Source organism: Larus michahellis, chromosome 5 (assembly GCF_964199755.1).
Source record: "Larus michahellis chromosome 5, bLarMic1.1, whole genome shotgun sequence".
Classification (NCBI taxonomy): Eukaryota; Metazoa; Chordata; class Aves; order Charadriiformes; family Laridae; genus Larus; species Larus michahellis.
This window is the reverse complement of record NC_133900.1, coordinates 82188680-82214695: the sequence shown is the minus strand read 5'-3', so window position 1 is coordinate 82214695 and position 26016 is coordinate 82188680. Positions and strand designations below refer to the sequence as shown.

Sequence of the window (26016 nt, the reverse complement as noted above, 5' to 3'; positions counted from 1 at the left end):
TGAACGTACCGTTGCATCTTTTGTGCCCACTACGTTTTAGTTTTCCTGTTAATTCACGTGAATCTGAGCTACCCATCTGTCTGTAGAGTGTTTTGTTTTGTTCTAAACCATCTTAGCTTATGTTCGCCTCGCTTAGCCCATTTGCCGGGTTTTTTTTAAGAGTTTATTAAACAAAAAAACTGAACTTTGAAGAATTGGGGGAATACTGATCTGCTCCGCTCCAGTAAACAAACCTGACACTTTGTGGCGATAGCTCCCCTTTGTTAACTTTCTGCCTGTGTTCTGGCCGTTACGGTGGAAAGCTTTCCCGAAACCTTGCCTTCCGATAATTCCAGCGATGGGGAGAGAAACTTGGGATGTGAACTCCCAGACCCCCCACCCCCGACAAAGACTGAGCTGCTCTCGAGCTGTTTGTTACCGGCTTTGAAGGTGGAGAACAATGGAGGGAGAGGGAGGAAAGCACCTTCTCTCCCAAGCTCTCTAATTCACAGAATAAATGCACTAAAAACGTGTGGAAAAGTTACTGAAGATGGCAGGAGTCCCCTATCCGTTAGGAAGTGTATTAATTGCTTAATAGACACAAGGATCTGATTGCCTGATGTTAAATGCAGGCTGCCATTAAGATAAGAATTTGTACATTTGCATAATGGTACTAAATAGGCCAGGTTTATTTCACTGAACTCCTTGGTGCTGTGTGCGTAGCTGACGTAGTTCACTTTTCCCTCTTTTATTTAAAAAGATAAATCTTTTAATATATCCTCAGTAAGTTTAGGTGAAAGTATTTGAGTAAAAACTGGGAAGGGGAAAGCGTTCTCTCCAGAACAGAAAATACAGCCTACCACTTTTTTCATCCATCAGATTCGGGCACAAAACTGTCAAGCAGCTCAGTAACTACACATAAGCTGTTACAAAATTTGTTGGTTAATTGCTCTGCAACTCTATATGGAGAATGGGCTCGTATGTGTCACAGTATGTTTTGTTTTTTCTTTCAAGGAGTTATAAAAAGGCACTGCTACAATTTAGCAAGAAACCTACAACAGCAGAACCTTTACAAAAATATTTAACCTTTGGATGGTTTTGGCTTACTTGTCATTTTTACTTTGTAACCTTTTTGGGGTAGAATTGAGAGCACGTGAAGTAATATGTTCCATGCAGTATGGGATACATTTTAGGTTCCTGGGTTATTTTTTGTGGTTTTTCCTTCTGAAGAAAAGCAGCTGATGTGGTAGCTGTCTAAAAAAAATTGATAATTGATGCTATAAAAAGATGTAAAATGTTATACCAGGTATGTGTTCATTTTAAAGGTCTGCAGTAAGAACACTGCTAAGCACCTGTCAGTGTTCCATGTAAACTGACCCAACTTAAAGAATTTGTCTTGAGCTGTTTGTATTCTTGCATTTCTATGAAGACTTAACATGACTTAGAAAATTACTGAAATGCTCTGATAAGCAGTTGTGAGATTGGACTTTACAGCTTTTCTTTCTGTAACTTGTTTTGCATCCCAATGCACTTCTTGAAGTTAAAAAGGAAAAATAAAAGGTCACAATACACATGCTTCGTACAATGTAGGCATTTGAGCGGTGCTATCAGAAAATGATACTGCACCGTATGGTTTTCCAAATGAGAAAAGACATTAGCTTTCCCATTTTTTCTGCATGTCTACAGAGATCTTATTGCTGCTTATTTCATTCTAAATACTGCTGTCGGCTTCCCTCTTGTGTGGGTTTGAAAGACTTTCTGAAGAGGTGGTTACAGACCCATGTGTTTCAGAATAGCAAGAGGGCTTCAGTGTGTTCAGGATGTACAGAGAGATGATGCTGTGAGCTGCTGACCTCACTAATGATTTGAAGATGTATGTATCTTTTAGATTTGAACACTTGAAGATTTTTATACAAAACAAGAAGTCGGGAGGAAGTAAAGTAACTGTACTAATAAAATGCTTCTGTAGTTTCCCAACTTTAACTTAATTAAGCTGGTTAAATGTTAGGGACAGACGGAAAAAATGGCACTATTTCCTTTAGAAAGTTTCACCCATGTTAAACTCTGAACAGAGCAGGCTGAAATACTCTGAATCAGTGGAAAGTAATCATTCCCACACCTTTGCCTAAGACTGAAAGAATTACAAGTGCACTTGCACAGGAAAACTGCAGAACTCACTGTGGGTAATGACAAGGCGCCTAGTCGTCTTTTGGGACTGGCTAGGGCAACCATTTACCCAAACTTGAAATGGAAATAATTGTTTTGTGTAAACTGCTGTCAAGTGGATGGTTTACGAAGCAAGTCCTTTAAGTGTAAGAGCGGTAGAGTTCTCAGTTCTAAGACTGTATATCGTTCTAGTGGGATCTACATAGGAAACAAAACACAGGGTGACCCTTTTGAGACCTAGCTCAGGGCGAGAGGCTTGCTTATGACTTACTACGTACAGCAGAAAGGATTTTGCATAGCGATAGTATGTGAATCATTGCAAACTTCAGGTGTTTGGTGTGGTGATCAGTGATGTTGCAAGTACTGGGTAGTAGAAGGCATCTTTACAGGTGGTTTAAGTTCTGCTGTATTCAGAATTCAGGAGCTGAGTCTAGATTAAGAAGTGTTATGGCAAAAGGTTTAGCCAAATACCTGAACACTTTGAAATTTGGACAAACTACACCTACAACTCAAAGTAAAGGTGGCCTGACAGAGTGGCAAAGGTAGATACTGTCATTTCTGAAGATCTGCATTATGGCAAAACTCTGATTAAATATGTGTAACCGGTTTTCTGTATGCTGTATTTTCTGTGGCAAAGGACCAGGAATTTTTGCAGTAGCAGTAAGCTCACATACCTAGTATCACATCAACAGCGAGTTACATGGTTTTAGCTTTTTGATACAACTTGCTGTTCTGACTCTTTCTGGCTCTTGCAGAGGATTCAGACCTATACAACAGTATTTCTAAGATGCTTAAGAGAAAAACAGATTTAGAAGAAAAAAAAAAAGATTAATCTAAATAAGATCTCTTGCATGCAACTACAAAAAGAACATCCAACTGCTTTGCCTGCTTTTTTTATTCTTTTTATCCTGTTTCAGTTGTTATTACTCCAAGTGCTATTGACGTGGGGGATTTTTTTTTCTTGATATGAAGAAGAATTAGTGTCCTGGAGAATGCTTTGGGATGCAAGAATAGATACAAATAAAATTAAAGAAGAAAGTAACTGCTATTATAGAATGGTATTATTTGGTAATTTTTCATCGCTGTATAAATCATGAGAAAGCATTACCTTAAGCTTCCAAATTGTCATAACTGGCAAACTGATTTTTAAACTACTTTAATTTGCATCTCTAGTATAGTTGCTGACCACACACAAAGGGAAAAAAAAATGAAATACTTTTATTAGAGCAGCTCTTGGTTTAATTATACAGACCTTTTTCATAAAACATAATTGTACCCATGTATGAAATACAGCCAGCTCCAAATCTACAAAAATTTCAGAGTTGTTAATTTTTGCAGAACATTTTTCCTCTTAGTCAGAAACTGCGTTAAACAAAAGACTGTTGTCCAGGGAGTTGTAAAAAGTAGCCTGGAAAGCCTTTTATGCCCTTTCTTTTAAATAAAACAGAATTGCCTTATGTAACAAAGTTAACTTCGTTAACCTTTTATAATTATTTAACCATTATTTCATTTTACCCCCTGCTCAAACATCGTACATTAATGCAGTAGACACCTGGCTGCACTCTTAAAAGTTTATTTGTCTTTCAATTCCTGTGATAGTAGGGGGCAGTATATCTCCTTAATTATCTTTGTTCAGGGAAATGTTGAAAGGCCAGGGTAGTTAAACAAGGCCATTTGGATTTGCAATAAGGTCGAAGTCAGATGCAAGGAAAGTGGTTAAATGCATTATCATCTTATTGAGCACATCATCAGGAAAGTGACCTTGATGGAGGTGGAAAAAGCCATTTGGCTATTTTATGACAGCCACCTCTCTGCTGGCTTTATCCCTGCCAGAGAGTACTTCAGATAGCTTTATCACAGTCTCCTCTTCTTGCTTTGAAATCTGATTTTTCTTAATTACAGATAACGAGTTAGAGGCTGAGCATTGCAATGAACTTTTCTAATAATGGCAAAGTTTAGTACTTAAGAGTTTATCCTTTTCCTTGGGAGGTACAGAAATATCTCTAAATTGTATATTAAGGTGACCTTAAAGTTGACTGTTACATACCTGCCTTTAAGGATCTCTTAAGGATAATCATTGTTTTTAAGTCATGAAAGCTTTTATTCTACTACTTTTTAAACTGTTTTTAAGTTACTATGAGGACAGGCAAGCCAATTTCCAGCCTTAGCAGCAGGGACACTATTTGTTTTAACAAGTGTGTATTTATGTTTTTATAAAGATACTCAAGCCTTGGGAGGCCTGTGGCTAAGCTGGAAACAAATAGTTTAGAAAATATATAACTAATGCTTAAATTCCTGTGTCACTTATGCTTTGTAATGGCAGTCAATACTGATGCCTTGAAAGCTTACAAAAGTAAAATTTCAGCTATTGCACGCTAATTTAAGTATTTAATCAAAGTACTCTCAACTGTCCATCTTCCCCTCCCTCCTTTTTTAACTGCCTTTTCCCATTCAAAAATCATTTCTTTCTTTGGTGTAAAACTACACTGACGTGGAACAAACAGTGTCATTTTAAATTTCTGGCATCGAAAAGAGCTCGGTGCTAGTTGTACTTTTTATAGTGCTCTCTGTATAAGCATTGGTATAATCATTAAGGGAATTTTAAAACAAATGTACAAAATACAAGGGAAGATGGTATCAGGAAAACTGGATCCAAATTTGAGCACCTTAAGATATAGGTTAATTGGCTGAAACTCACAGCAGAGCATTACAAATGATTAGAGACTAGAGGGAATGATTTATAGGAAAAGATGAAAAGAAAGAAAATATATAGCATAGTCACATGACAGATCTGCAGCGATGGAAGAACCATCTGCAAGATTTTTCAAGATGATGTGGACTGAGATGGTGTATCTAGATGCAATAAAATGAAATTAAGGATCAGAAAAATATCCGCTGCATATCAAGACTGGCATTGTAATGGTAAAATCCTGGAGGTTATGGGAACTATCTCAGCACAATTGATAGAAGTTCCATTTTTTGAAAGAACAGATAATACTTGTTTGATGGCAGAGTGTGGCTTTATACCTTTTGTTCTAAATTTTGATCGAATGTTGCCATTTTGAAGGTAGATGTATTTAACTTCCACTTTGGGACCGATGATCTCTTATTCTTCAATACGTAGGTGATCTCCCAAGCAGAGAGCAGGGTTGTTCTTCCCATCATCACCTCAGTCTTCAGAGCTGGAAAGCATCTCATAGTTGTGCCCCTCACAACTTTTATGGCAGTAAGAAAGCACATTATCCCTGGGTATGCGGTACTTTTCTGAGACCTTTCACTTCAGTCATTAGGATTTTAAAGTTGCCAGCTGCCAGCAGTGTTTTGCTGTGGTCCTTAGCCCTGGGTTGTAGGGCCAGAGTGTGTACTCAGCATGAAGCATCATCCGGATGAGCACAGAATCTCTGTTTTCACTCATGCCAAGTTGCCCTTGTTCCTCACAGACTTGCCTTATTGATAGACTTGCCTATATGATGGAAACGCCCTTCGCTTTTGTAGTATAAAGTTTTCTTACATTTTCTTTCTGTTTAATTATTCTTGCTTCCTCCTCAGCACTCTTCTGGTACTTATCACTCATGTTCTGCCATAAAGCGGGAGGATTATACCTCTGTGTGTGTGTTTCCATCTGCCCATCTGGAAGACAAGCCTTTTGAAGGCAGACACATAGAGCCAGAGTCTGAAAATGTAATTCTGCCTTCTCCCTCTGTCGAACTCGCTTTTTCATCAGATAACTCCAGGAAGGTCGCCACGCAGATACGCCTGTCCGTTGTCTTGTAATGATACTGAATCTTAAGATCTCTCCCATCAACCAAGAGACAAGCAGTGAGCTGATGGATCGTGTGCTGAAGAGGATCTCACTGTTCCTTGACAAGTGTGCCGAAAGCACTGTCAATATTTGAGTCTTTTCTGTAGCCTAGAAGTACCTCAAAGAATTTTTCTTTTCCTCCCCCATCTTCCTTTTCTTTTTGCTCCTCCATCGACCATTTTGGTTTATGGAGCCAGGCACGTATTTCATGGCCAGGAGAGTTTCTTTTTAACAGCTGTCCTCTCTCCAAAACATACAGTAAGGTTCATCACATTAAATAGACATCTTCAGAGTGTTTCAAATAGTCTTACTCTGCAATCCCTGCTACTCCTCATTTGTGCGAGATCCCGGTATTTACCACTCACTTCTTCCCCTGAGGTCAAGGAATCTCAAACAGACTTTTCAGACAGACGGTTCCTCTCTGGATGTAAACCCTTCTCCCCAGATGATTTTTTTTTTTTCTATCAGTGGAATTTCGATAGTATTTCCAGTTATTCTTTAGCAGCTCTGCCAGCTTTTCACAGAAGAGACCTGTGTATTATTTATCAATTCTCTTTTCTCATTCCTGCCCTCCAGCTTTTACATTACCCCCTCATCCTAGTCCTTTCTACCTAATCCTAATTTACTGCTGATCAGAGCCACAGCAGCAGAACCAGTTACATGAGGTGAAAAAAAAGAATAAAAATAAAAACCTACATCAGACAAAGTTATGTTTTTGCCTTTGAGGTAATTGGTTTTGCTTGCAGTGATCTCGGTGAAACCAGGCAGAGCTGAGCATTCTTCTTCTCGCTTGTATATTGTCTGCCTTTGTTTCCTGTAGAGTGACTGTACCCCATAAAACAACAGGTAACAAATCAGTCTTCCTGAGTGTTTGGTTTCTCTCTGCAGCATAGAGCAGAGCTTGTGCTAGAATCTGTTCTTTGATTATTTTTTTCCTGTCTTTTTGCCTGCAGTTTTATATGTGGGTGGAGTTTCCCTGTGTGTTCTTGTGCCAAATGTGGTCAGTATTAAACTCGTATGCGATAGACTACATGGGGGTCTTTACTAAGAAATATGAAAATGTACTGTGGGTCCTATTTTAGCAGACTGAGAATTACCATGGTTCCATGGAAATAGTTTATTGGGTATAGTCTGTATAGAAGTTATAGCCTTTATTAAAGGTTATAGGTTTATTATAGGTTATATTATAGGTTTATTATAGGAGGATAAGGAAGGTGATTTTCCCCCTCTGCTCCGCTCTGGGGAGACCCCCCCTGCAGTGCTGCCTCCAGCACTGGGGCCACCAACAGCAGAAGGACACGGAGCTGTTGGAGCGGGGCCAGAGGAGGCCCCGGAGATGCTGGGAGGGCTGGAGCCCCTCTGCTGTGAGCACAGGCTGAGAGAGCTGGGGGGGTTCAGCCTGGAGAAGAGAAGGCTCCGGGGAGACCTTCGAGCCCCTTCCAGTCCCTAAAGGGGCTCCAGGAAAGCTGGGGAGGGACTCTGGATCAGGAAGGGGAGCCGTAGCATGAGGGGGAAGGGTTTTACACTGGAAGAGGGGAGATTTAGATGAGATATTAGGAGAAAATTTTTTGCTGTGAGGGTGGTGAGACCCTGGCCCAGGTTGCCCAGAGAAGCTGTGGCTGCCCCATCCCTGGAGGGGTTCAAGGCCAGGCTGGACGGGGCTTGGAGCAACCTGGGCTGGTGGGAGGTGTCCCTGCCCAGGGCAGGGGGGTGGAACTGGATGATCTTTAGGTCCCTTCCAACTCAAACCATTCTGTGATTCTATATGATTAATGTAATTTGTAGACTGAGCTGTGTTGGTCTGAAACAGCGTGTGCATGCGTGTGTGTAGTACGTTTGCATTTTAGCCAAGGGAAGGAGTCCCCTACACTCTGGCTGCCTGATGTTCCACTTGTGTTCATGGCTATAACACAACGACCCTTTAACGTTATACCTTATTGCTGCCAGAAACTGTTAAAAAGTGTCCTAGAATTCAGTAGGTAAAAGGCTGCGGATGTTGATAAATCCATAAGCCTGGCAAAGCAGCAATACTTGAGAAGTATCGGAAATTGTCAGTTCTGCCTGCCTGCTCAGGAGCCGCTGGCTAGCAGCTATAGCCATGTGGCCTTCCCTCCTTTCCCAGCATTCCCAATCTGAAATGTGGTGAGAGAGGGCAATGAAAAGGGAGAGGAGATACCAGCCAGGTGCCTTTCTCACTGTAGAGAGTAAAATTCGATTGTAGAAGAAAAGCGACAGATGCATAGCCTCTGTCTGCACCAGCAAAGGGGACAAGCCAAGGTCTGTTTCCTAACTGTTGAGGCACAAGGATCACTGATGTACAGATGCCCTTCACCAACTGCCCAGGGACCTCGTTCCTCTGACCGGTTGGGGGCAGTCCCTGCTCTATACCCTTCCCTGAACTGGGGGGGTGTTAGCTGGGAGAGCACTGCTTGTCGGAGCCTGAAATTAAGATGGGAAAAACATTATCAATGACAAGTTATTGATGATTTTATGCCAGTGCTGGCACTCAGCTGCTCCTGTTGAGTTAGTACAGATGAGCCCCAGGCTCATGGTAGGGATAAGAGGGGAAGAGTAAAACAAAGTAAAACAAAGCCCTTGCAGGGACACACCTCTCTGCTCTAAACTCGTTTGTGTTTGACAGAACCCATTAACACTTTCCCACATAATAGAGCAAACTTAACTACAGCATGTCTGTCTCACAGTATTTTTCACACCCCCATCCCAGTTAGATCTGGATTTCTTTGTTCTTTTTCTCTCCCTGGTGGTTTTTCTATGGGTCTGTTGGAGAGCGGGGAGCCCTTTTGAGTGTGGTCCTGGGGCATATGCCCCCCTTTTCCTAAAAGATAGCAGTTATCTCCGCTTTACTAACTCTTGATTCTGCAGATCACTTCCAGCTCTAGGGACATCCAAATTATGCTTTTGCTCCTAGGTTTCTTTGTCATGTAGCTCTTAATTTAGGATAATGAGATTATTTCTTTTTATTGCTTTGTAAAAAAAACACGAAAAGCACAGAAAAAATATGCAATGTCAGTTCCCATTCAGCCCTCAGCCTAGTGGAGTGGCTGCATGTGTAACTACCTCGCACGTACCAGTTCTTGCCAGATTTGCTGCTCCTTTATGAATGAAATCAGCTTGAAAAAAGTTCAGCTCAGCCTCATTTTCATATACGTTTCCACATTTTTTGAGACAATTAAAAATATTGTAGCTCATATTAGCGGTCACACTTCATTTCTTAAGTGAGAGGATGAAGCAGCAAGAAGTGTTTTGATGTGTTTTCTGCTGGGTATAGATGTTGCAGTACATTATTATTTTTTTTTTTAGTTCATAGAAACAAGTTCTTCCCTTAGACACATACCACCCTAAAAGTCATAAACCTTTGTGCTGGAATCATAGAATCTTCATGGTTGGAAAGGACCTTTGAGATCATTGAGTCCAACCATACACACGCACACACACACACACACACGCAAAACCCCTACAATCTCTGCCACTAGAGCATGCCCTGAAGTGCCACATCTGGACGTTTCTTAAACACCTCTAGGGATGGTGACTCAACCCCCTCCCTGGGCAGGCTGTTCCAGTGCCTGACCACTCCTTCAGTAAAGTAATTCCTCCTAACATCTAATCTAAACCTCCCCTGCCGCAGCTTCAGGCCATTTCCTCTGGTCCTGTCATTATTCCCCTGGGAGAAGAGGCCAACCCCCACCTCTCTCCACCCTCCTTTCAGGGAGTTGTAGAGGGCAATGAGGTCTCCCCTCAGCCTCCTCTTCTCCAAGCTAAACATGCCCAGTTCCCTCAGCCTCGCCTCATATGACTATGATATTCCAGTTGCTGCGGTCAGATTTTAAGTTGGTTGAAAAATTTATAAATACTGCCTTTTGGCTACCCATCTGAAGAGCCTAAAGAAATGCACTCAACTCCATTCTAAGTCAATTACAACTCACACTAAATAAATTGATTCGGTATCTCTCTGTGGCAGAGGAATGACCTAGCTAGCTTTTGTTTTGGATGGATCTACATCTCCTTTTACAAAGCTGCCATTGCTCTGTTTAAAGAAAATGATTAACACAGAAGCATGGGAGCCAGGTTATTGTGAAATAGTGGCTTCTACCAGCTGAGCTATTCATCAGTCATTTACGGCTCTCCCTTTCATTCAAACGCCGCTTGCAGTTCTGCAGGCAGACCTTCTACCTTTGCCGCTGACTCTGGTTAGCTCTTCTCCGCCTCAGTAGGATTAAAATAGAGCAGAAGGAGAAAAAAATTGTTTACTTTTCACAGCCAAATGAATAATAGGCAATTCTCTGTCATTGCATCCAGCCTCTAAGACGTGTCACGCTTTGAGGTGACACTGGGCCTTTTCGGTAAGGCAGAGGTATGTGCGCTTGTGTAGTGGGCATGCCTTCCGTCCAGACAGGCTGGCGTTTTCCAAAGAAGCCCCCATGGTGAAAGTCTCCGTGACCAAGTGGAAGGAGAATTAGCTGCCTGGTCTGATCAGTTAGGAAAATGTACCATTAGCAAAAATAGTAATGTACACTTTTCTCTGAAATAGGGGTTCTGCAAGTATCTATGATGTCCATTAGTAAAGCAAATTTTATGAAGCCGCTGTGCTCTTCCACATGGTGAACTTGCTTCTTTCCTTTCTGTGTAGTTAAGTTGATGTGCCAATGCAAGGCAACAGGATAACCCCGTTGAAGAGGAATAAAAGCTTCATCTCTAATAAAATGCATAGAAAAGTTTAGAATTTAATATTGATGGTATATACAGTGTTTATGGAATCAGCATATTACACATTAGCGGTACAAGCAAACTGACATCAAATCAATGCATATCCGTTATGGACGACTTAACTGCATATATTTGTTTTTCTGATATTTTATTCTTGTAATTTCCTGAGTCATGCCAAAGAGAAGCCATAAAGATACTACCATAAAAGTTACTACTGTTAGTTTCCTGTAACGTCAGATACCTGTGCTTAAAATCTCTGCTGTTGTGTGTCTACTAACAGAAAACCTCGAAGTAATTTTACATCGTTCAGACTACACCTAGCTGTGTTCCACCGAGCTTAATGAACTCACCTTCGAATACAAAAAGTGATAGATATTATTAGAACATATTATATATGTGTTCAAACTTTGGGGGTATGGTGGAGTTACTCAAGGAATGTACAATTAGAGTTTGGCATTAGTGATTGTGTGATAAGGGACAGCTCGAGTTCCCTGGCCAACCTGAATTAAACGAAGAAACCTGTTGGAGGTCACAGATGGGATCTGAAGTCTGAATGTGCGGAGTTTCTAGCTCCTGTTGCAAATTTGGGATCGGTGCCCTGCAGAAGTATTCCAAGATAGCGTGAACTAGTTGAGAGCATCCATCCCCGTTGCACTCGGATGTCTCTGCAGACACCCCACGTCCCCAGTTTCAAATTGTGGCACAGAGCTACTTAAGAAGGTGCAGGGCCAGCATAGCTCTGGTATGGTTTAGGTTGGAAATCGCTAATCTTGACCATTACACCAAGGCATGGATGATTAAAATAAAATATTATTTTAAATTAAAATGTTATTAACATTTGTTAAAGTAGCTTAGACTCTTAAGGTTAACAAGCTGGAAGAAATCTCAAGCTTTTTATTTTTCCCCACCTTTTCAGAGGAAATTTGTATGCAGGCTGACTAGTATACCAAATTTCAGCCAGATGCGAATTAAAACTGCTAAGTTAGGAATGCTTGAGAAACAGAGTGCATAGTGGAAATGACAGCTCTGGCACAGGAATGCCAGGAGCTGCTATAATAACTTAATATTTAAAATGCAATAAAATCAGAAATAAGCACCTTTAGATTTTCATGTTTCAGAAGGAGATTATGACTGAGACGCATTGCTTCTGTAGACAGATTCCCTGCTACGTTACAGCTACAGCACTAGCAGGTCTTTACATGCCTGCAAGAGTAAATCAGTTTTTAAAGAGGTAGTCCATTTGAAACTAGTAATCAGCTTTTTGCTTCTTTTTTTCTTTTTTTTTTTTTTGTAGCTTTATTACAAACATCTGTAAACCTTGAAGTGCTGTCTACTGGAGTAGAGTTCCCCGAAACAGATGTCTTGTTTGCGTTTAACATGTCTAGTACCTTGCTTAGTCCTTCTCAGGTCAGGAACTCTTAAAATCATAAGGTAACAAAATGTTTGCCTATTTATTGTATGAGTTATGGTGGTGTTAATTGCAGGTACCATTCAGATAATCAACATTTGAGGATTGTTATACTTTTCATTCCATGAAAGCCTTGAGAAAGGGGGAAAAGCCATTTACTGAGAGAATTGTTGCTGTCATTCTGAGGCATCCTCTTCTCTCTTTCATACTTCATAATTAATTGATCGTAAGCACGCAAATGCGTTGGGTTTTCTTTCCGTCACGGAACAGTCTTGAAAGAGGGATTTGGAAAGCAGTTTTGCAGGAAGCAGGGTAATGGGAATATTTTAAAACTCCTTCATCCACATAAAGGAAAAGGATGTTTCAAGTCATTCTTTTCATTGTAACGTTTGAATAATGGAATACTACCAACACTGTTAGGCAGCAGACTACAAGCCATTTTTGTTGAATAGCAACAGGTTACAAGTGTGGCTACATTTCGGATCGCAAAGAGGTATAATATTTATGACGATAAATGCAGTAAATGTAGTAGTCCTTGCTGTCCCTTAGAGAATATTGACCAGTTCAACTCCAAGAGACTTAGAAATCCAAATATAAAAGGATATGCCTGATCCCGGTGAGGCACATTCCTCCTATATTTCCTAGTAAAATTTAAATATAATCTCAGTAGTAGTTTTCATACTTGTCTGTGACTGATGTTAAAACTTGCATCTTACATGTTAAGATGTTAAAACTCACACCTGTAGCCAATAAAATAAATAATCTTTGATAATACGAGTGGAAAATTACGTTCATTAGTAATGAACAGAATATAAATGTGTAGGTCTCCAAGGACCAGAAACATGTTTTCCTTTCATCATTTCTAAAAAGTGTTTTGTGTAATGCCAAAATTCCTGCATGAATAGGTATAAAAAATCGACTAGTCAAAAAGTCAGACTAGGCAGCTGAAATATTTTGAGGAGACAGTATTTTTCTTCATGCTGTAGAGCTGTGAGAGGAATTGCAGACACTGGATTCTTGACTATAGCATAAAACAATTTTTAAATTATTGAAGAATCTGTGGTTTAGTAGCCTGTGTAAATTTACATCCATACTGTAAAACGATGCATTTATTAGTACGTGGAGTAACGGCATTTTGATTACAAACTGAAAGTTTGTACATACCAAGAATATGTTAAAACTGTGGCACCATTTTTAACTGCAGAAGATCCTAACTGGCTACTGCAGATAGATTTCCAGGATGAAACAGTGGATCGCTGCTTGTGAGAGGCTGTAACTTTAGAATTATTGTATAAAACATGTTAAGCATATAATGACAAAAACCATAAGCTGTTTGCTATCACTTCTGGTAGACCATAACTCTTACAGGAACACACATTTTGGGATTACTTTTCCCGAAGTGTTTGTCAGCAGAGGTGTATCAGCAAGCCCTCCTGCACATTCACTAGGGCAGAAGGATCTATTATTTCTGTGAAAGAATTTTTGCTTCCGTAGTTTTAACAGAGTTCTGCTTCTGCTGCTGATGACATAACTGTATCTATGGTATAAACGTGTTTGTCCAGAGGTGTCATTCCCTTTTTCCCCATTTCTATTAGAAAAACTAGTCTGCCATCACATGCATGCTCATCTGTTGCTTGCAGTTTTTATAACAAATAATAATCTCTGAGTGGTAAATATTTTTTCAACTATTTCATGTTATTATTTTCCTTGGGAACTTCGTGGGGGTATTTTAAACCAAGAAAAAACCTAATTGGCTGAGCAAAGAAAATACTGGCAGCGGCCACACAAACATTGTCAGTTAAACCAAAGAAGTATTACCCTGTCCTCCTTATAAATGTAGTGAGGACACATATGGAGAGGACATATACATATATATATATAGGGGGACATATATAGCTGTAGGGCTGGTGACTTAAAATAGGTGCTTGCAGAGAGAAGCTGACATTTGCATGTTAACATTTTCTCCTGTATGCGCTATCACAGTTATATCCAGCCCTGAAAGTCTTACCTGTCGTCTCTGTTGGCAGCTCAAAGTTTTGTCCCTAAAACTTTTCAGTGCAAAAAACCCCATTCTGAGCCAAACGCTGGTTTAACTCGGATTCAGCTGGCTGCCTGGGGTAGGGGGGAGGGTTGTAGCACATGGCGGAGGAGGATGGAAGTTGAAGTTTATGATGCTGTGCCGTAATAAGGGTGGAGTATCTGGATTTACAAGTGTATCTGATGGTGATCCATGGACACCGTGCTACTACATTGAGTAGTACACGCCGTTTCTCGGGGTGGCTGACATGGCTGAGGGAGGCATTGCGTAGGCGTTGCTTGTCTCTGTTATGAAAACATTTTCTGGCAGGATTTGTCTGTGTTTGATTTCTTTAAATCATGTTTTTTGAAAAAAAACAGGAGAAATCCAAGTAGCTGGAACAAGGTGCTGTTTTAGAGTTTGTATAATTATTTGTAGTACAGTGAGCTGGCCTTTATTTACTTCAGAAATATGTTTAAAATATGTTTAAAATGAGAATAACATAGCAATGCGTCCTAAAGTTAAAATCTCTTCAATACATGCGGTTTACATTTAATATCTTAATGTGCTATGCATTCATTAGTTTAATACAAAAACACCATCTGTATAAAAAAGATCAAATAAAATAACTGCCGTTTTTTCCTCATATTGAACAAAGTAGTTGCCAGCTAGCGTAGCGCAGGAAGAGCAAACGCCTTCCCCCTCTTTCCCCCACCTCTGCCATTTGGGGTACAGTTTCCTTTTGTACTCCTTTCTTCCCAGTGTGGGACTGGGAAGGGTGATTTTTCACTCAGGGGTGGCTGGTTGCGTATTCCTGAGCTGTGGTTAACTCCCCAGTTGCATTTTGCTGACTGTGTTATCCGGTCTTACTGGTGGGGGAGGCAACCCCAGAAGAGGAGAGATGTGGCCTGACGTACTTCATGCTGGAAGCTCACTTGGGATGGCCTGAAGGCTGCCTGCCTTTTTTTTTCCACATGTCTTGTTCTGAAGTCATCCTAATTTTCCTATCCTTTCTCTTCGTATCCGCTCTGATATTTTTTTTCCCTTCCTTTTTTTTTCCCAGTGGGCTTTTTTGGTTCTTGGATGGTTGGTGGTTTTCTTCCTCATGCCAGACTTGGGCTCCTTTTTGGTGCCTCTTTACCGTCTCCCTGGAGCCAGCAGTGCTTCTGGCTTGGGCTCATCTGTGAGTGGCCCAGACCGGGCCCCTCCGTTCTGGCTCATATCAGTGGCTTGACAACTAGACATATTTTTGAAGCAATAAATGCTAGTTTAAAGGGGAGAGCAGGAGAAAGGCTTAGGGCACCTCTGGAGTTTCAGGGAGATGTGAGCAGCGACATCTCCTCTCCTCCAGCCTTCCTCTCCATCCCTACTTTCTTCCCCAGTTGATAATCACCTTTTGTATTAGTTCGGTTTAGTCTCAGTGAAAATTTGAGATTATGGGGCAGGCTCATTCCTTTTCAGGAAACAAAAAAGCCCCTCAAACTGCCTTTCAGTTCAGTGCCCTGCTAGAAAAGGTACTGACTTGTGGGCCCTCAGATTTCCATATAGATCCTGTCTTGGGTGAAGTAAGTGTCACCAGACGGAGGGAAAAAGCTGTGCTTGGGCTGCCCTGTGACAGTGGTACGTACTGGCTTCAGCCAGGGCAGGACCGGTTGCAGGATTAACTTTAAAGTTCCTCACTACTTAATCCACTGCAGCTGCTGATGTGGTGTTTGGTGCATCTCCTTTTACCGTTACTGCTCAGTCCCGGCCTTTCCTAATCCAAAGTCAGTATTGGTGTGGACAGCATGGTTGGAAAAGGCTGATTTAGGAAATGAAAGGTGGCTTACTTGCTATCTTGAGGAACCAGGACCATGGCACTTTGCACTGGAACCTATGTGTTTATGCTTTGCGCTTTCAAGTTGACGTGGGAGGAAGGAGCAAATCCTCTTCAAAGTTCACGTAACTATTAAGTAACTTCTTCTAAGATTAAATTTGCATTCTTAAAGTAAAGCTATGAGCCTTGAAACGTTTCAATTAGTAATACTTTTGGGCTTCAAAATGCTTTGGGTTTACCTGTGAGCACTTCTAAAACAATACTGTGGAGGTTGTGGCTAATTATGCGAACTGTATATTAGCATTGTAATTGGCTAGCTTTGCCTTCCTCTAACAATAAAAAAACAACCCCAAATTTATGACACAAAGTCTATAATCTGTGAAGTAGATAAGATGAATCCTAAAAGGAAAGTGTTTGTTAAGAGTGAATCATATATGACTGGTGTATATCTGAGCAGTTACAACTTCAATATCCAAATTCTAGAACTACTTTATTATTATTGCCCTGTTTGCTTCAAAACCTGACCAGGAGCATAGAATGACTGGCATAAAATAAAATACCGGGCTTTGTTTGCAAATAAAGGTTGGTGGTGTGCTAGAAAGTGAAGATTTCCAGCTGAACTTTGCTTGCTTCCCACATAACTGCGGTGCTGCATAGATCTGAATGCAAACCTCATACTTCCAGTGTCTTTGTGGATGCTGTTTTTAAGGTGGCTTTCTTTTAGTTGGCCGCTTACTCGTAACTGCTTCTCAAGTTTGTCACCAGCGGTTTCAGAGCAGCTCACACTGCTGCTTCCAGCTGCTCTGCAGACCTGCAGGCTACCCAAGGCTTCACATTTATCAAGCGTTGCCCTATTACTCTGTCCTGCTAGTTGATAGTATTAGGTAGGAATTAATGGTTCCTGCTTATGTCAATAAAATTTTGGCAAAGGCCTCACCCGCACCGGCAGCGTAAAAAACACAAACCATAGGATCTAGTACTAGAACAAGTTCTTCACTAACCCAAATTTGCAGGGGCTCAGTTTTTGCAAGTGGAACAAGATTTTGTACAAGGGTTCAAATCCTTTCTATTATATAGGAGCTCCCCATTAGAGTGTAATAGGCAAGGTTTTCAAAGAAGTCTGTGCTCAGGGACAGGGGAGGATGAGACGGGAAAGTTGTACTCCCCATTACAGCCCTAAATCTTGGGGTAGAATCGCGCTCTAAGATTTGAGCCAATCTTGAGCTGACAGTTCATTGCTGCCAAAAAACATAACCCAGGAGAAAACAGGCAGGAGGGAAAAAAGGGCATAGTTTTCCGTTGGGTTAGGAGGTCAAATCAGCTCCCCACGTGGATAGGTGGGTAGAAAAGGCAGGGGGCAGGAATGGCCAGTTGGAGCAGGGGGAGTTTAGGGTGGGGTGTCCCATTTTCCGTGGCAGACCATGACGATAGCTCAGCCTTAAGCTACAACTTCAGCCTTTGTTTACAGCACTGGTGTCTAACACCCATGATCGTTTAAAAACCTGCGTCCTATTTTGCATCGTTTTTTAGCATTCAGCTGAAGGCATTCCTGGTGACAGAATGGCTTGAGTTGCTGCGGCGTGGTATCTGATTTTGTGCCCCACCTCAATCTCTTGTTCTTTAAGGGTTTTTTTCCTTGCTCTTGGAATGTCTGTAGGGCTCGGCCGTATTATTTAAACATGTACATTGATGGTTGCAGTATCAGTGGAAGTGAAGGTTTCAGTGCTGATTTGCTGTGTATTTGCTATTTATTTACTTTTCGGGCTACCCAGTGGGATATAAGAGTGAACTTGTCCTGCTCTTATTTGAGCCTCAGTGTGCTTACTGTGCACATTGTGCAATTGCTGTGAAGGAAAAAAATCACTGCGATAGACTCATAAACCTGAGCAGCTGTAGGGGCTTCCTCTGCAGAAAAATAAAAGGTGTCTCTCCCGGTCGCCCTGTGAGCTTGCACTCTGTGGCTTGCTGCTGCTGTGCCCTGGCAGCCCAGGAGCACGGTCCTGCCTGAAGAACGTGCTGCAGGACAAGCTGGTCCGCAGTCGGTCCTCTCCACAAAACCCTGCTGCTCAGTCTCGTCCCCTTCCTGCTTTCAGAGACTATTTAACTCCTCAAAACCACCTTTCAAACAGCTGCATGAGCTGCATGCAGGCAAGCGCTTTTAAATAACATGCCTCCTTTAATAGCTAGTCTTTAGAGCAGAGTGAGATGACCTAAGCTGCTTGATTTTCAGAGCTGAGTGTCTGCCCATTTCCTCTCTAGCATACACCCCGAAGGAAAAATGACAGTCTGCTATCTCTTCGGCATAGCTCCATGCCATGTAAGTGTCATACAGTCTCCACAGTTGGTTACTCACAGGTTATAAGGAGGCTGCTTTTTGTTACAACTGCGCTGCTATTTGCTTATTGTTCCTTGAAAAGAATAATTGTATTGCTTGGCTTCAGGTACCGCTTGTGTACTTCTATTATTTGCTACTCATAATTGTGCATGTTTGTAGTAACAGGTAGTTTTCTATTTCTATGAGAGATGACGAGGAAGTATTTTGAAAGGATGAGAAATAAAAGACCTAAACCTTTATTCAGGAAAAAACATATGCTTTGCTCTGAGCGTACAAGTCTCGTTGCCATCGGCCCCTCAACCTTACTATTACAGGGATTTTAAAATCTCTTGGACAAAACTGGGCAATGGTGGGCAAAACTGAACAGTTGTCGTGGTTTGGGCATACCATTCCTTGGTATTAATTAGAAACATCAGGCCTTATCTCTGCTAGAAGTGGGTACTGTCTGAAAAATAATGCCGTTAAGCTCAGTTAGACGAGATTTAACTGAAAAGTAAAATTACCGAACAGTAATTGGTTCTGGTTTACCTCAAACCAGGACATCAGTGAACCAACAAAGAATTCCTTGCTCAATTTTTTATTTTTTTTAATAAACAAAAGGGTTTATGTTGAGTCATCCCTGCTCTCTCCTAGCGCTTCATTTTGTGCGAGTCTGCAAGGGAGATGGAGAGAGGGCAAAATTCAGGGACAAGATACCATCGAACCCTGTAGCCTGCCAGGGAGGAAAGGCTGGGCGGGAGGAACGCGTGTGCTCCTGATGCATTCGTTTACGGTAGTGCAGCTTTACTATTTGTCAGCAAATGGCTATTTGAAAGAGAAGATGAATAGTGGGGAAATCAGCTCAAACCTACCACGGCTGCTTGAAAACTATTGAAACTCTTTAACTTTACTGACGGTAAAGGAAAGAGAATGTGATATGGCAGGGAACATATTAATAATATTGAGCAAAGCATTGAATGTCTGATGTGGATCCCTCTTCTGCAAAGCACCAAGGCACAGCGTGTCTTTGGTGCAATAGTTTGTATTTCATCGCCTTTGCTGAGATTCAGATAAAGGGTAAAGTTAAGAATATGCTGAACTCTTTTGCAGAATTAGATGGGAGATAAACACCAGCTTTAGTGCACAGAGAGGCACCCACTTATTGATAAAGCAAAGATTACTGTTGGTGGATAAAATTTTATATTTTCCATAATACTCTTCATTTCCCAATTTTAATACAGAATGCTTTAAAAATCAAACCGTTAATGTAATTTGATTCTGTTGTGGGGAGGAAATATTAAGAGGCAAGAAAAAAGTGAAGAGGTTGGTTTTTTTTATTTCCTTTTAATATTTTATTTTATTTTTTGTTTACCTTGTTTGACTGTTAGTTTGCAGGGAATTGTCCACTGTGTTTCTCACCGGATCACAGACAGATATTAACCCTTGCTCTTAATTCAGGACAAGGCAACTCCATGTGCAAAAGTTAATTCTTAGTAAAGCAGGAGATATTTGTAAAGAGAGTAGATAATCCAGATAAATTGCAGGTTCAGAGTAACTGCTGCCTGGTACTTAATCTTTGCTGAGAGCAGATTAGGAAACCAAGTTAAATCAAACAAGCGTGCTTTCGTTTCTGAGGCTTCGTTCCAGACTAACACCAAGCATGAAAATCCTGGTTGCCATTTCATGGGGTGCAGGTTGCCGGATCCATGAATTCTTACCAGACCCTTTTGCTGGCGCACGGGTTTTTTTGGTCAGTTAGTATTTCAGAAATGCTCCCGAATTCCCTACTGGAAGCATTTCCTACATGCCAATGCCCCTTTAAATTTCTACATGAGAACTTTATTGTGCTTTTTTTGTAACCAAACCTAACGTAATCTGAGGAAGAATCTTACAAATTCTCCGTGACAGTGTCTTACTGTGCTGCAGGTGGTTTCATTGCCCGTTCTGGGCAGCTTCGCAGAGATGGACATTGCTCTCCATTTTGAGGGGGATGCACCATCTCCTTCAAACGGCACTTGTGGAAGGGGTCACTGGACGTTGTGTCAGCCCAGATTTATTTTGTTTAAAAAGTGTATCGGAAGCTTTCATAGGCTCAGAGTGGCATATTGTACAGAAGGTGGAAGTCCTCATCTCGATAAGGCCTTTTCCTGTCAGCAAAATCTCCTTCCATTTTCCTGCCAGAGGTTGGGATCCCACCGGCAGTGTTGGTAGCCACCTCAAGTCTGAATGGCCTGGAAAGGCTTTGAATGTTCCCTGTTGTCAGCAGGATGTTTTTGTGTGGACCACAGTACCTCGATGGGCCTGGGTTTTTTTTTCTTGTACACCAAGACCTGCCGCGCGGTCGCTGCTGCCGTGGCCCAAAATGGCGGGAAGGAGGGCAGACGTCGGGCGCCACAGGTGCGCGGCAGTGCCGGTGTGTGAAGTTTATTTTGATAATTAACCTTCATTATTTCACATATTCTGAACTTACTTTGTGTTTTAACCGTTGCTATAATGGTCATCAGGTTGAATTAGGTATTTTATGAAGTTAAATCATTAAAATGCTCTGTCATGATATAAATCCACAGAGGGAAAAATGCGTGTCAGTGGGTGTCATCCCGCCGTGTCCCATGAAGGCCTTTTTGTCACTGTTGTGCAGGAGTAAAATGGTATATTAGTACCCAGGCAATGTAAACTGAGTAATTTGGGGAACTCTACTCTTGTTGCTTTTATCTGCCTTACTTGTGGCAAGTTTAATGGTGAAAAATTTTTGTACTGCTTCTTGGAGGGCTTAGAGGTGGAGTGGCAGGAGGCTATGACTGAAAGATGGGCTTATTTTTGGAAACCTAATTATAACGGCATCATTTTACTTTTCTGTTATTGTTGCCCAAGGTTTGTCATGTTTCTAGTGTTGCTATTAATGTCGTCTTAAATGTCAAATTCAAACTGCTGATGGTGATCATCTCATATCGTGTCGCTAAAAATATACACCCTGTTGAGAATGTCTGATGTAAATGTTATGCCAGACCCTCTACATATGCATATTAGAAGTCTTCTTATGCTAAATAGCTGCTATCAAATATATACTTAACTATTTTCCTAAGTGATACACGAAACAATTTTATGTTTTTCAGTAGACCTCATACTGTTGTATCATTTGAAATGATCTGTGTTAGGTGAGATCTTGCTTCTGAATAATTGTGACACTGCGTGCTGCTAAGTAAGAAATTACAAATGTATCTTCACTGATGAACTGGAAGCTAATGTCCTTTCCTTCTGAATGTTGCTCTGTGAGATCTGGGTGCACGTGACTACCACCTAGCAACTAGCAGTCAAACGGAGAAAAACAGAAAAATGCCTCAGGGACATCCTTAGTAAAACTATATAATATATTAAAAATAAGTTTGCCCTTGTAGTCTGGTCAATTCAATACAGTTTCAATTATTAATGATAAATAGCTCTCATTTTCTTTTTACAGAGTCATTTTGGAAGTGAAAAATCACTTTAAGACATAGGTTCTTGTAGTCCTTAAATTAGCTGGCTGGTTAACTGTATGTGGATGACTACGGTGTGCAGCTTAAGTTGTGGTGTTCAGTTTCCTAGTTCTTGGAAGCAGGATGTGCGAAGTTTTCCTCTGATACATATTGAATTTCATGCGTTTAGCCTATTTGAAGTGTACAATATTTGTAATTTGGATTGAAACATCAATTATGTGCTGTTGGAGCTGTTCTTTAAACTTCTTTCTTTGTAAGAAATCACCTGTAGCTTCACTGTGTAAATAAGATTGCAAACATAACTGAAAAATGAGTTAGTATCTTGTTGCTACTAAAAGTGGTTGCAAATGACTGTGGAGATTACATGCCAGGGGAATAAGATTTCGCCTTTACAATGGTTTTGTGATGTTTCCAGTGGCCTTTAATATCTGCCATTATGCTTTTTTCATGCTTCAAAAGCAAGGTCTTGAAATTTCAGAGTTATAAATATATTTATTATATTCACCCACATCTGCGAAAAAACATGTGTCTGACTTCTGGCACATGAATACATAATTGTGGGATTTCAAAGTGCTTGTATCTTGTTAGAACAGCAAACCTTTGGATATCAAATATGCAGTTTTGAAGAAATGAGGGATGCCATTTGTTTTTATTAAGCTGGGATTTGAATGTTTGGAGAAAGCATTGGGGGAGGCATTTCTTTTGAAATGGAAGTAATATTCCTCATTTGTGATGTTAAAAATATTATTTTTGGCATAGTTACATCCTTTATAAATAAACATAGGAATCGGTGCCTAAAAGAAATATGCTTATTTTCCGTGTCTACTTATAACTTGGGGTTTTTTTATTATTATTTTCATTTTCATGAGGGCTTCTGTGTAACAGCAAAACCAGAATTGAATATACTGCTGTCTAAATGTGCCATCATTGCTTTCTGATGGAAAGGCCAATGTATTGATCACAGAATATCAATGCATTGAAAACTCTTCATTCTATTATTAAGTCATAAAGAAAATCAGTGAGTGATGTTTTTCAGGCAGGGAACTGCAGAATAAAGTTAAAATAAACTGTTTTAGCTGACTGCAAAAAGACAAGGATAATAAAGCTTGGAATTCAGCCATTACCTCTCTCTTCATTTGTTCAGTGAACGCCTTTCCATTTTTTCTGCAGCTTTCCACTCATGTCCTTTTGGTTATTCACATATTCCAAATACCAAACTTTGTAGAAGTATGCTTTTGTATTCTGAGAAACTTGGCTTTCTATGGAAGATTAAGGCTTTGGTTGGTCAACTTTTATTTACAGAAGCCAACAGACTTGTATGGTTTTAGATGTAATGTACAATAAATGTAGGTGACACAATAGAAGTTTATGGTTTTACGCCTGTCTTATATCCTGACCGATCCTCTTCACCATGAGAAATTTTAATTCTCTTGTATATTTTTCAGTGTCCAACCTTAAGGCATTTTGTACTATTTCTCTAATTATGCTTATGAAGTGGCATTTGAGGAACCTTTAGGGGGAATACTGGGAGATCATTTTCATAAAGGTTGCTCTTCAGTACAGGATGTGGGAAGAATTAGTTCTTTTTTGGTGGCTTGTGTTTGATTACATGGAAATTGTATCCTGAATTTAGTAAGGTAAAGCCAGTGCACTCTTCTTCATGCAGTAATAGTGGCCTTCTGCTATAAAATGAAATTAAGAATTCAGTAAAACGTGTTCGAACTCAGACTTAGAATTTTAGTGCATTTTGTGTTCATGGGGAATATTCCTAAGTGTGTCTGGGGTTAAGGATAGCTTTATGCATTCAGCATTATAATTGTTTAGTTGATCCTCGTTTTGATGCCTTGTGTTCCAGCGTAAGCTAGGTTTTGTTATGAGGAATTCTTGTGAGAAGTCAATACACTGGAGGAGGATAAGCTAGTATGGAGAAGCTGGCCAATATAGAGAGGGGCAATTAGCAGTAAAGGAGCGAAAATTATTTAAAGTGATACATAGCCAGTAATAATAGAAATAAAGGGGGAAATTACAATGTATGTTAGAAAAATACATAGATTGGAAAATAACTTTCTCCAGAGAAATGCTACACTTAATTTTTTGAAGTCCTAGATTTTTTTTTTTTAAGAGTAGACTGCACATAGCACTGAGAAATAACATGTAGCAAGTAGAGGAGGAGGATAATTTAGTAAGTCTTTTCTATCTCTAACTTACAGCTGTAGCCGGTAAGTGAGATTCAGTTGAACATAAAACCTGCGCCGCAGATGTAAGTGCAGTATGTGCTTCACCACGTCCTGAACTGTGAATCAGGAGCAGACGGGCACACGATGGCCCTCTTTTGCGTTGGGTAGATCAAATTAGGATGTTCAGTAATTTCCCTCCATTAAATATAAAAATTTTAGTAATGAGTGGGGAGGAGTTAACCTAATGGTAAAGACAGTGCATGCATGAAACTTAGGAGACCCTGTCAAGCCTGCATTTTGTGGTGTGAAATATAGTCAAAGGCTGGTACCATGTACAGTGGGTAGGATGCCAGGAGGGCCCTCTCCGTGCAGCTTGGACGGATCTGCAGGCATGAGTGTCTGAAAATCCAGTCTTTCATCTTTCTGAGCTTTCTCTCCCTTGCCAAGATTACACCTAGGACAGCCCCACAGAGATATTTGTTGCTGCTCTTGATATTGCTAATATTAAATATTAAAATTAAGTATAAAATATTAATATTTTAGTAGTCACACAAGTCTCTACGCATCTTTAGAGCCTCTTTATACTAAGCACTTTTCAACAATACGGAGGCGCAGGCCTGTCCTGAAGAGCTTGTAATAATATAAAACAAAGGATGTATGAAAAATGGGGAAGGATAACTCAATCACATGTCTGTATTATACATTTTTATTTTAATTTATGAGTAAAACACCAAATGTTCCTATTTTCTCTTCAGCCTAGCTGTTGGTTGGCTGATTTGGTAGGAGAAACCGCAAATACATGTGGATTTGTGTTCGCTTGCCCTTCATACTTTTGCACATTTCTGTAATTCATAAAAGCTTGTAGCTTCTCTTCTCAGTTTTTAAAAAAATAATTTCAGATGCAATATTCAAAAAGATTAAAGAGAATGAAATTTATAGGTCACATTCCTGGCTACTCCTGTCTTATATTTTACTGTCTAGAGAATATCCCAATGCTAGAAAAATGCCTTTTATAGCTAAATTTTACTGTCTTTAGTCAAATTGACGACAGGACAAATTGATTCCAGATCCAGGATCCAGATTTATTGTAATTGTTGGAAAACAGATGCTGATTCAAATTACTGCCTTTAACAACTAGAAATAAAACGCCATTGTCTGGTGGACAAGTGTTAATTCGGATGACTTAAGGGTGTGGAATAAACGACTCCAAGGGGAGCCTCTGCTGCGTCACACGTGGCTGCGCTGCACAGGGGAGGCAGTGGGGAAAGGCACGAGTAGGAGGACGTGGCAACGGGATGGTCCTGCAAACTGGCTTGATTTGGTGACCTGGGGCTTTGGAGAGCCGTGTCCAGGAGGATGCTCTGTCCATCAGGGCAGATGGACAGAAATCAGGCTGTGGTTGTTTGCAGGTTGCAGTGGTCGAGGAGAAAATTTCTTGTTTAGGTAAGATTACCTGGGGCCAGACAGTTTTTTCTGGCTTCTTTGTAGCATCGGCTGAGCAGAAGCAGCTCTAGGAAGGCAAAACTTAAACACTAACTATGTCTAGTAGGAGGTGTCTCTGCCCGTGGCAGGGGGGTTGGAACTAGATGATCTTTAAGGTCCCTTCCAACCCAAACCATTCTATGATTCTGTTACAAATTCTTTAATTTGTAACGAGTTGTGAGGATTATTGCAGTCCCTAATACGCAGTGCACTTTGATGACCAAGGATCTCCCTCACAGAAGAACTGCACGCTTCATTCATACAAAATATACATACAATAGAAATCTATACACCAACCCCAGTAAGAAATACCAGAGACTGGTAGGATGTGGGCCTTGAAAGGGCAACAGAATCTTTGGCTTTCATTAGGATTTCTCCTGCTACAAAGATGGGGGGAACCCTCTGCATGGGCAGCTGGGACAGTTGCTGCTTAGAGACAGGTAGATGATCCACTTCTGCCTCTTAGCCTTCTTAATTTGACTTCGTTATCTAGCCCAGGTATTGCTGGTGTCTCCTCCTCTGTGCAGGTGGCCTTGAAGGTTTGGTCCCTCTGTATCTCCTTCCTTGGGATTCCGTAGTTACAGAACATTTTTTCTTCCCCCCTCCTGTTACAAAGTAAAATGAATCGATCTGCTCCATAAAATTAACAAGAATACA

At 40.6% G+C, this 26016-nt stretch overlaps 1 protein-coding gene across 24 annotated transcripts in view; it reads left to right on the top strand.

Moving 5' to 3' along the window:
• Positions 1 to 26016, top strand: part of TENM3 (teneurin transmembrane protein 3) — a 486507-nt gene that overhangs the window by 236947 nt on the left and 223544 nt on the right. The gene's annotated exons all lie outside the window — the stretch shown is intronic.